The sequence below is a fragment of the Phoxinus phoxinus genome (assembly GCF_949152265.1).
Source record: "Phoxinus phoxinus genome assembly, chromosome: 11".
Lineage (NCBI taxonomy): Eukaryota > Metazoa > Chordata > Actinopteri > Cypriniformes > Leuciscidae > Phoxinus > Phoxinus phoxinus.
Genome location: NC_136886.1, coordinates 12184512 through 12195696, shown reverse-complemented (window position 1 = coordinate 12195696; position 11185 = coordinate 12184512).

Sequence of the window (11185 nt, the reverse complement as noted above, 5' to 3'; positions counted from 1 at the left end):
AAAATGTTGCAAAGACAGTTACATGTTTGTAGAATACAGAAAGACAGTGTTCTAATTGTACAATTAACAAAAATCCCAGAGCACTTTCTGGAGATCAATAGATCTATAGAACAGCTGTAAAGTACATTAAGATCTTTTCCTTCTGTTGTCTGTGGTACAAATATTATTTACAGAATGAAGACATGAAGACCACAGGGCTCTGACTCTTCGACCTAAGCTATCAAGATTTCAACATTAGGTGGACTTATTTTTCAGAACGTTGTTAGACTGTCCAAAACAATCTGTTATATAACAGCAGATCCTGTGAAGCTCTCTGTGGTTACTGAGCAGCTTTTCCACAGCAAAGCTTATTTTTCAAATGGTTTCCCATGACTACACACAATTTGACACTAAGTAGTCTAAATGTGCTAGCATGGTAGTTAAACACTAATATTTTTTTATTTTGCGCTTTTGCTCCATTAAACAGACACAGTGATAAAACAGACAAGACAGGTCTTAATTAAGCTCAAATTAATTCAATATAATAATCTAACTGTATTCTTAAATGATTCTTGCAGCAGTTGCATGAACTCTGTGATAATTACTTTCACTCTAGATTTCAACATTTTCTACTTTCCAATGTTTTGCTTATGTCTATATACAAATTAATTATGTACGGTAATTGTGGGAAAAGAACAAGCACAAAAAAGCCATTGCTTTATAACTGCTGTTTTTCCCTTCATAACATCCACTTGACTGATATAACCACAGACTAATCACATTACCATTTGTCTGAATTCATACCACGGCTTGGAATATCATTATTACCCTCTCGCTTGCCTAAATGGGGGTCTGGCTTGCCATTTCAATGCAATGCAATAATTGTCTTTTGTAAAGAAAAACAAAAATAATGTGTTTCATCATGCATTCAAGTATAGTGTGTCTGATTACAAGCTGAAAGATGTGTGCCCGATGTTTGAGCATGAGTAATGAAAGTAATATAAAGCCATTAGACTCATGTGCCATGAGACTCAATGCAACCGAGCTGTAAACAGCCCATGCATCACTTTAATTCAATTGCTCACTGGTGGTTTCTATATCAAAATGCCGCCTATCTCCCAGATTATTATATTTTAAGCATTTAGCTATTGATTGTGATATTACACCATGGAATAGTCAATTCCGATTGGTCAGTCGTGGAATTAGGAATGCATTTGTTCTGATGTTGGATATTTCCTGATACATTGTAAAAAAAATATATATATATTGGATATTATTGGAATACATTAGTCATTCTATTTCAAAGTTTCATATTTATTGTGTAACTTGCCATTTCTTTGTAAATATTTGTGGAATTTACTAGCACTTTTTGAGCGAAAATTGTTTTAAAGTAAATTCTACACCATTTTTTTTTTGAGTGCTGTTCTCCATGGCCGCTCACCCGTGCAACTGAAAGTGGCAGTACTTTAATGTTTAATGCACATGCAAACGTTTTTTGCGAGGGAACGCAAGTTCCTTGGTGAAACACAAAAGATTTGTTGTTTTTCATAACATCTCATATTTCTTTCCACCACCATAGAGAGAATTGTGAAATATAGGCTAAAGAGTTATAAAGTCTTATAAAATCTTCCGTCTCAACAAAATCAAGTCCCGCCCTACATTCTTCTCATTTGAGAAGCCTTTTCACTCAGATAAACGTCACAATAATGAAGAAAATACAATCACAATTTACACTTCATATCAACTTTAATAATGGACTATAATTTTGTTGCAGTGTTCATCTTGTTTATAGGCAGATTATTTTGTACAATAGATTTTTTTTATTTTAGCGGAAGTTTTAAGATAACAGGCTATCAATGTTTTACATCCAGCAATTTATTTATTGGGTGAGAAGCCGCGTAACAAGCAGGATTGTGTCAGCTGGCCATTCTTGCAGAATAAACCCCAAAAGGGTGATCAGAACCGTGTTACTGAGTTGAAATTGTATTATTTGATAATGTTACGTTAAATTCCACATCTCAACTTTATCTGAGTTTAAATTATTTTATAATGTTACACTTTTCTTGCCATTGTTGCCAATAATCCCTTAATATAAGTGCCATTGTCCAAAAAATGAGTTTGTTGTTAAATGATAAATGGTTGATAAATGGTATACTTAAACTTTAATAGCTACTGAGGTGCCAACAGTCCACACATGAATCTTGCTGTTAAAACTGACTCCTCAACTTCAATCATGGGAATAATAAAAACTGAAAAGAGCTTTTAAAACTGTTGCCCTGCATGCATAATTTGTTGATCTTGCACCTATTCAATTTCCATCACATTGGAAGCGTTGGAGGCACAGGCAGCAGACCTTGTAGCGCTTGCTTGCAGCTGTGAGGTCAGTGCACTCTATATGCTCATGTGTACAATATTTGCCAAGTCTTCATAATTCAGCATTGGGTGTTACTATGCTTCCCCAGACATCCTGAGAGCTCATTTGCTGAACCCAAGCTTTGTTGGAGGGTTCTCTGGAGGGACTAAAAGCCCTTTAGTTGCCAGTAAGTCTTACATGATTAGAAACTAACACTAATGAGTAAGGGGAAGGACAAATGGAGTGGAATCAATGGCTCATGGGGTCAGAAAGAATTAATACCAGGCTGCTGAGAGGCTGTAAGCAATTAGATGTGGACTGCTGAGACACAAGCGCAGCTTCTCCGGATCAGTCAGGCAGCAAGGAACACTGGAAGGTGTGATTTAGGACTGGAATAGTGTGAACTCAGCAAACCACTGCTCTTACACCAAACTCTCCCCGGTCTTTCTGTTACTTCAGTGCACAAACAAAAATGAACAAATAAAATGTAAAAAGAAAGACGAAAGAATTTTACACTCTTATAATAACTCTTATAGTAACTCACAAACAGAGAAATGGACAGCTGTCGTCTGTGTGTTACGTTATTACATATTAATACTCTAAAGCAGAAATGGGGTTGTTATAAACATTAATTGCTATAGCTGTTGCTACCCACTTGTACTTTACCTCGCTTGGCAGGGGGAAAAAATCTACCTTGACAATAATAAATGCCTTTTTTCAGTGGCTGGTAACATGTACAAACAGACATCTTATATAATAATGTCTACCTAATGGCTTTGTATCTGTTTTATGATATGATGAAGATCTATAAAAGATGATGTCATAGATTACAGACCAGCAGCCTTCTTAGATTCCCAATTGCAATGTGTTATTTAAACATGCAGTACGGAGATGATAAAAACATTTTCCAGGAATGAGAAGGCTTTTGAGCATTAAAACACAATGTCTAAATTGTGACTTGTGAGTGGGTGTGTATGAGAGTGATGACCTTCACTAAATGTCAAATACTGATCGGTTTCCTGACCACTAATTGAGTGGCACGTCTAAAATGAGTACAACTGAAGAAGCTTGATAACAAATTTAACTCTATGTGAATTCCAGGGGAAGCATTTGAGGTTGAGGTTTGAAATTAGTCAGAATGGTCTGCCAGTTTTTGCGGTTTGGGGACTGTTCCTCCATTTGCATTCCATTCCTGTCCAGAATATAAATTGTTCGGGTGTATTGAAATATTTCTGGTGGTCTGTTTTTATCCCATCAAATTCACCATGGATTCTGTTTATGACATTCCAGCTAAAAATACCTGTCTATTTCACTTTGTTTATGTATATACTGTAAAATCATTGCAGTTTCTTTGAGAGACAAACTAATGGAGTTTGTTAATGAAGCACTTTAGTCTCCTGATCTCAGCAAGAGAGTCAATGTCAGTTTATCACTTTGAAATAAACGCTTAAAATACAAATTAGTCCAAAATAATTTCAGTTCTTACTATCAGTCTTGAGAGAATGAGCATAGCCTTTAGGAGTAAAAGCCTTTAGTCGTAAAAAACAACAACAGACATTGTGTCTCCACAAAAGTAATACAACAAAACAAAAAGACATTTTGAACTTTGTTTTATCTTGTTTGATTTGTATGTGGCACTCTGTTTCAGGAAATGTATCTTAGTACTGACCACTTTAAGTTTTTTTAGACAATTGTGTGCTCCAAGCAATTTAGCTAATGAAATGATCAATCTCAATTTCAAAGTCAGCCAAATACTTGACCGAACATCCTAGATCTTTTTGTCAATTTGAGTCTGTGCTGGAAGTTTTTCTAAAGAACAGGATAATTAGTCATCAACTAAGGCTCATTTATTAAATCACTGTAAATTAATTCAAAACAAATTCTCACAAAAAATTATGTAATTCCTGATTTCCCCAAATGTAACATGTCGTGTATTTATCTGATGAAAACGGATACAAAACGATCTTTGAGGGAAAAAAAACAGATATGTTAGTTAGTTAGTATACTTTATTGTCCTTTTTCAGGAAATTTGTCTTGGACTCAGCTGCAGTAGTACACAACACACACAAACCTAAAAGGTTTGCTGTATGCTTTGCCTGAAAAGATCGTTTTGTATGGAAAGTCTCACTCTTGGCCTCTGAATACAAACATCTCAGAATTCATTCTTAACAACAAATGGCTGCTCAGTTAAATTTCCAATCTCTCTGTCAAGCTTATTATTACACTGATTGTTTCTTGTTGCTTGCGGTTCTTGAGCACAGTTGTCAAGTCTGCAGGAGGCAGCACTAATCTCAGTCAATTAAACCTCATTAAGCTTTATTAGGGGCCAGTAAGAAAGAAAGAGGCATTCATGCTCATTTTTGTTATAGTGAATAACTTTAGCTCATTACTCTGCTACGTCTAATAAATTGTTAACAATCAAATATATGATTTCTACCTCTATTAGGCTACATTGATCCTCTTTGGCATAGCACAACTCCAGAATACTCATTAACAAGCATCTGAGGATGATCAGTATTCCTGTTACTGATATTTAACCTTGTTAAGTAAAGCTATTATGGCAGAGCATACTAATAAAGTCATACAGGAAGCTGTTCATCTAATGCTGTTTCCTCCGTGTTTACGCCTCAAGTCAGTAAATACCTCAGTTTTCTTTTTTGGATTAACAGAAAAGGATTAACATTTGTTTTATTAGTAAGCCTATAGATGTGAAATGTCTCAAAATTACTTACATATAAGCAGAAGTGGCTCGGTAACATCATCTAAAAGTAGATCAAGTAGGCTACATTATGATCCTTTAGGACCATATATATATATTATATATATATACACTTTTTTTTTTTTTCGTGCTAATATTTCTTTATATGCCACTGGATGAATTGTCATAAACCTTGGAGCTTTAAAGTCAAGCTTCAGTTGTTTAAAGTCATCTGGAGTTTTAAAGTTTATTTACATCTTTTACAATATCATAATTGTAGGCTACCCACTTTAATTGGACATTAGGTTAAATTCACTTTACAGTTTGCAATGAGGTTATTTTAGTAATTTAACACACATTACATTATGTGTATGCAGTTGGCATCATTACCTATTGCTTTGTTTTCATCAGTTTATATAATCCTTGTGTAATTAACCTCTACATTGCCCCTTACATTTAAAGATTAGTTAAACTCATTACCCCCTCTAGAGAGTAGGAGCTATTTTATTATTTTATTACAGAGACTTAATAATGTCATAGCAATTAGAGGATTTTTCATGCGTCTTACTGTTTTCAGAACAAAAAAAAGAAAAAAGATCATCCTTTTCCAAGATTAATTTTATGCTTCAGTCCCATGATTCTCATAACACACTTTCCTTCCACAAATGCAAATTTTCACCTTTATTTAATTGTTCCCTAATACGCACCAAATGTTTATTAATATAAATGTCTTCAGTGTATAGAGTGTGTTGTCCCACACGGCTTTTTTAGAGATGAGAGCTTTTACACGTGATTTGATACCATCCTATTTCCAAAATGCATTTTACAGTCCAGCACTAGATTGTAAGAACCTCACTTTATATTTATATAAGATAAACATGTCATATGCTTCTCTTCCTCAGTGTCATTTGAAATGCCTCATTTTGCATAATTTTAAACATGGTGCAACCCTCCCACTCTGTCTTCCCAAATTACACTTCTCTGTCCCTTGGGTTCATAAAGTCTCTTTCACAGAGAAAGAAAGCTCAAGGCTCCAATATAGCCAATCTGTACATGTAAAGCAATCACTCACCAGTTAAATCAAGCAGATGCACCAACCTGGTGAGCAATTCACAGAGTAATGAACTGTAAAGCCCATTTTGTCTGAGACGCTTTCCGGACACGTGACCGCAGTGAGATACACACTGGTCTCCGGGTGTCACATGTGCTCTTGGGTTTATCCACAGTAGAACCTGCAAAATGTTTCACTGATCTCATTCTCCCTCACTAGTCATACGCACTAGCCAAATAGCTGTCACGACTCACGCAGGACCGTGACCGAAATACCATCCAGAGACATTAAACTCATGCCCTCAGAGACCTTTATCTGACAAGCAGCATTCACCGGACCTTCGCTGGTGCCTGTTGTATTCTAAGCAAACATAAGATGTTCAGCCTTGTTATCTGGAAGGCTTGTGATTTTTGTTAAAATTCATCGAATGCATTGTACAAAATTGCTACCTCAGAAAAACACAGATGTGTGCCTGTCTGCTGTCCTGAATATTGATGTCAATGTGTTGCATCAAACCCGTCTTTTCAAATAAACCAGAGGATTTAGAAGCAACTAAGCATGTCAAGTGTACTGTAATAACTAGGATTTAATAATAAGAAACACGAGTTACGAGTATGTTATACGACATGTCACGTTTAGTCCTCTGTTTATGCAGGTAAGAGTGTATGTTGTTTGCTGAGATGAGGAGGTGTTTCCTATACAACTCCACTGCACCTCCAGAGGCCAGTTATCAACACCTGGCAAATGTCTGGGCATTGTCAAAACAATCAAAAATGCAATATAATTTTAATATCATGTTAAATTTCATAATAACCACACTTTACCATGCAGATTTAAAGGTAGGCTACTATGTGATTAATGTTGTAATTAAAAATGCTGTTTTTATGTGTAAAGACACAAAAAAACACTTATTAAACTTTATAAGGCTCTACATTTGGATAGACCCACTTTCAGATGTCCTGTAAATTATCCTTAATTCATGACTAATCACGGCAGATGGATTTTCTCAAAGTGTTCATTTATGTCATTGAGGTCATATTATTTATTTAACAGATCCGCTACAGGTCTCCAAAGAGATACGTTCAAAACAAACAACTGCTGAAAGAGTAAATGAAAAAGTATAGGGGGAAAAAATAAACACAGCAGCTTTTGTGAAGCAATATTGTTTGAATGTTTTTTTTTTTTTTTTTTTACATCTATAAAAATACAAATGCAATCTTTTGGCCCCCTTAAAAAATAGTTTGGTTAAAATAATTTATTTATTTGTTTGTTCGCTTGTTCGTTCCTCCATTAGTGCTACATAACCAGATGTTCCTCAGTTGCTATGGTTACTTTGCTGAGAAAATATCTTGCTCTGAAGGATGACTGTTTGTTTTAAAAGTAGAAATTGGAAAAAAACAAATTAATGTTAACCTATGGAATACCTGTATATACTGTTGACATACAGTATGTACCAATGTTCTTGCAATCTCTATAAAAAAATATATGAAAAGACAATTAAAGGCACAACATAAAGTGTAGAAAACCCATAAATAAATTATTAATAGTTCATTTAACCATGTGCAACAGTGATTCATGTCAGTCTGTCTGAATGATAAATCTAAGTGCATTACTAGCGGCCCTGCAATACGGTTGCAATGGCATTCAAACAAAGATGTGAAATAGAATTTAATGTTGACAATAAAGCACGACGTTAGTTCTACAATACAATGTTGGTCCATAAACAATGAAGACTATTTTAATAGATTTTTCCCACTGGTACAAAACACTTGGCATCTTGTTTTCAGGACAACTATCTATAGTTCCCTCTAAAATCAACCAACATCCACCTAAAGATATCAAATATCTGTGAAAATATGGTATTCCGATTTGCAAAAGATAATCAAGACAGTCTATTATTTTACCACTTACATGTACATTGATTTTTTTAAGCAATATTAAAAATAGAATAGAATACCTGTCCACAGCATTATGTATTGATGTATCATGTGGCAACCAGAGTAACCAGCACCAAGCTTTCTTTAGGTCACGGCAGAAACAGAACAATGAACCAGACGTAGCTATTTAATTAAGCTGTCAGATCTGTTCAAAGTCAATTTAGGGTCCATATGTGAATTTCAACTCGAATGAAAAGATCCATGAATCTAATATAAGCTGGATATGATTCTATAGGGTCCGTTCATAGCTTTAAATTCGATCAATACCACCAAGTTTACCATCACTTTCAGATTACTTTCACATAAATCTAGCTGCCAACGATAACTCTCAAAAGCCATTTTATTTTTCAAAAGGTTTTGATTCTAATGGGCTGTGGGCCTGAAACGATCAATAATTGTTCTGACATTTTTCAAATGTAATAGTACAATATGTCACAAGTTTGAACTCAACAAATCACTGAGATCAAATATTCAACTAAAACCATTTATTGGTTATGTCCCCAGTAAAACTATATAGGATGATGCATGATGCAATACAGATAAGAAAAAAAGCAATACACATCTCCTCAGATGTCAAATACACTGTCTTCAAAGAAGTCCATTGAATAGAACCTTGGAAGGTAAATAAATCCAAATGAGTCAGCACTTAGATGTCTAGACTCGTATGCAACTGGATGCCCAGAGCATTACCAGGAAATACTTATTGGATTGATGGCTTAGGTCCTCCAGGGTCTGAATGAAAGGACTTCATGCCAATCTAAGGCCTTGTCCACACTGTTCACAGAGAACACGTTTTTCCATTACAATGCGCTACTTTTCCAATGTTTTTAATCTAAACACACACGATAAGGACGTGTATAGCCTAACCGTTGCGCTCGTGTCTTGCGTCTTTTGCAGGGTCGAGCATGACAGCTTTCTAAAAACGCGGCACTCAAGTTAAAATCAGTTCAACTTTTTAAAAAAGGGTCTCGTTTTCCCCAGCATTCCACTGACCTGCGTCACGCGTTTTTAACAGCAAAAATACGTTCTGTGTGAACTAGCCCTTTTGGCCTGCTTTGGCCAAAGCGAAAACTGAGCTTTTTGAAAACACTTTCCCAAGTGGCTGAATTTGAAAACGCTGGTTTCACATTGTAATGTGGACTGTAAAAAGGTATTATTTGTAAATGGTGACGCATGTTCAGTCATGTGACGGATATTGAACCAACAATAGATATGTATGTTGATACAGTACCTCTATTGTGCCTAATCACTTTCACACTGTTGATAAAGATACGTTACTTTTTACACTCTTCATATCACAGTCCTGCAAAGATGACAGAAATTGTAGGCCTATACTCGTAGTTGCTGTCATGTGGCCAAATATGAGAGCAGTTGCGTTTTAGACCAAACATATAATGGTGAGTTAGTGCGACCTGGACGCATTAGGGAATGGTGAGATATTAAAGGGATAGTTCACTTTGAAAATTTAATTTTGGTATGTTTTAGCTTACCTGAAGTGCATCCAAGATGTAGGTGTCTTTGTCTCCGCAGTAGTTTCAATTTTGATATTTTTAGGTCAAACCGTTCTTGTCTGTCAGTCATATAATACAGGTATATAGGTACTGTCTCCAAAAGCATGCAGAGATGTCTCTAATAGCATGCAGAGAAAAGTCCAAATAAAAAAATTCCCCATCGTAAGTGCACATTGATGGCCTAAGACACGAAACAACCACGTCCATCTGATCTGTTTACGTCGCTTGCGCAGACATAAAGCGCCGGAATGCTCCGGAAGTGGTCTCCGCAAGCGACGTAAACAGATCAGATGGACGTGGTTGTGTAAAAGAGATAAAAACGATATAAATACTGTACGTTTTATCACACAAACCGCTTGTTTCGTGTCTTCATCAATGTGCACTTGCAATGGGGATTTTTTTTATTTGGACTTTTCTCTGCATGCTATAAGAGACATCTCTGCATGCTTTTGGAGACAGTACCTATACACCTGCATTATATGACTGACAGACAAGAACAGTTTGACCTAAAAATATCAAAATTGAAACTACTGCGGAGACAAAGACACCTACATCTTGGATGCACTTCAGGTAAGCTAAAACATACCAAAATTTTATTTCAAAGTGAACTATCCCTTTAAGTAAGCTTTAATGAGGTTTTACGAATGCACAGTAAGGTGAAATTTTTAGCGGTTTACAATGATTTGGTGTGTGGATGCGAAACTTTTAGAAAACGCTTGAAAGGGTGAACGGAGAGCGTTTGAAACAAAAACACTGGTTTCATGCGGATTAATGTATGTAGCCTAACTTGCATCAAATCTTGTATTACTACAATGAAGGTGGACCTCTGTCATTTGCATCTAAGAGCCGAGCATCAGCTGCATACTGATTAATCAGCAGACTGGATGAACTGGCAGTGGTTTTGTGTCATTAGCTGCATTATACATGATACTGTCACAATAAATATCACTTAAAAATACCATATGGTTTGTTAATTACTGATTATATAGACCAGTTGTTTGTCACGTATTATCAGAATTTTACAAAATCCAGAAGGTGATTATACTTCGTGTCTAGCTCTAGAGACAGCTGGAGCTGATGTTACCTGGAGCTCGGGGCCCTGCGTAAATAAATTAGAGCTTGAGGAGACCTTCAGGATCTACCATCCATGGCCTCCACTGCAACAGAAACCATCATAGAATAATTTATATAAATGTTCTAGCAGGATGAGCCGGGAATACACCAGATGGCTGGAAAAATGTTGAACTTGAGTGCAGCAGAGATTTTATTTAGCCGGATAATAGGATAAATACTCACATTTCTAACAATACGAAAGTTTCCAGAAGTTACACTGTCACCATTATTAGTCATATCGCTATTTTAAATATTTTTTTTTATGTTTGTGTGCTTTGATTTGTGCTTTGTAAAATTGCAAATCATTATAAACTAATTAGGAGACGCCTTGTGTCAGAAAAGGTCAATATAGGCCTATGTATAATGGCAAGAAAATATAATGCTGGCATAACTGAATCAAACATAATCACATAATCATGAAACAAACAGTAGCCTAGCCTAGTCCAATATGATGAAGGATTGCATTGAGCTGCTAGTGCTTTACGCTATCGAGCTGTTTAGGTCCATTCTGCTGACTTCATAAATAATTCAGAAAGATATTCA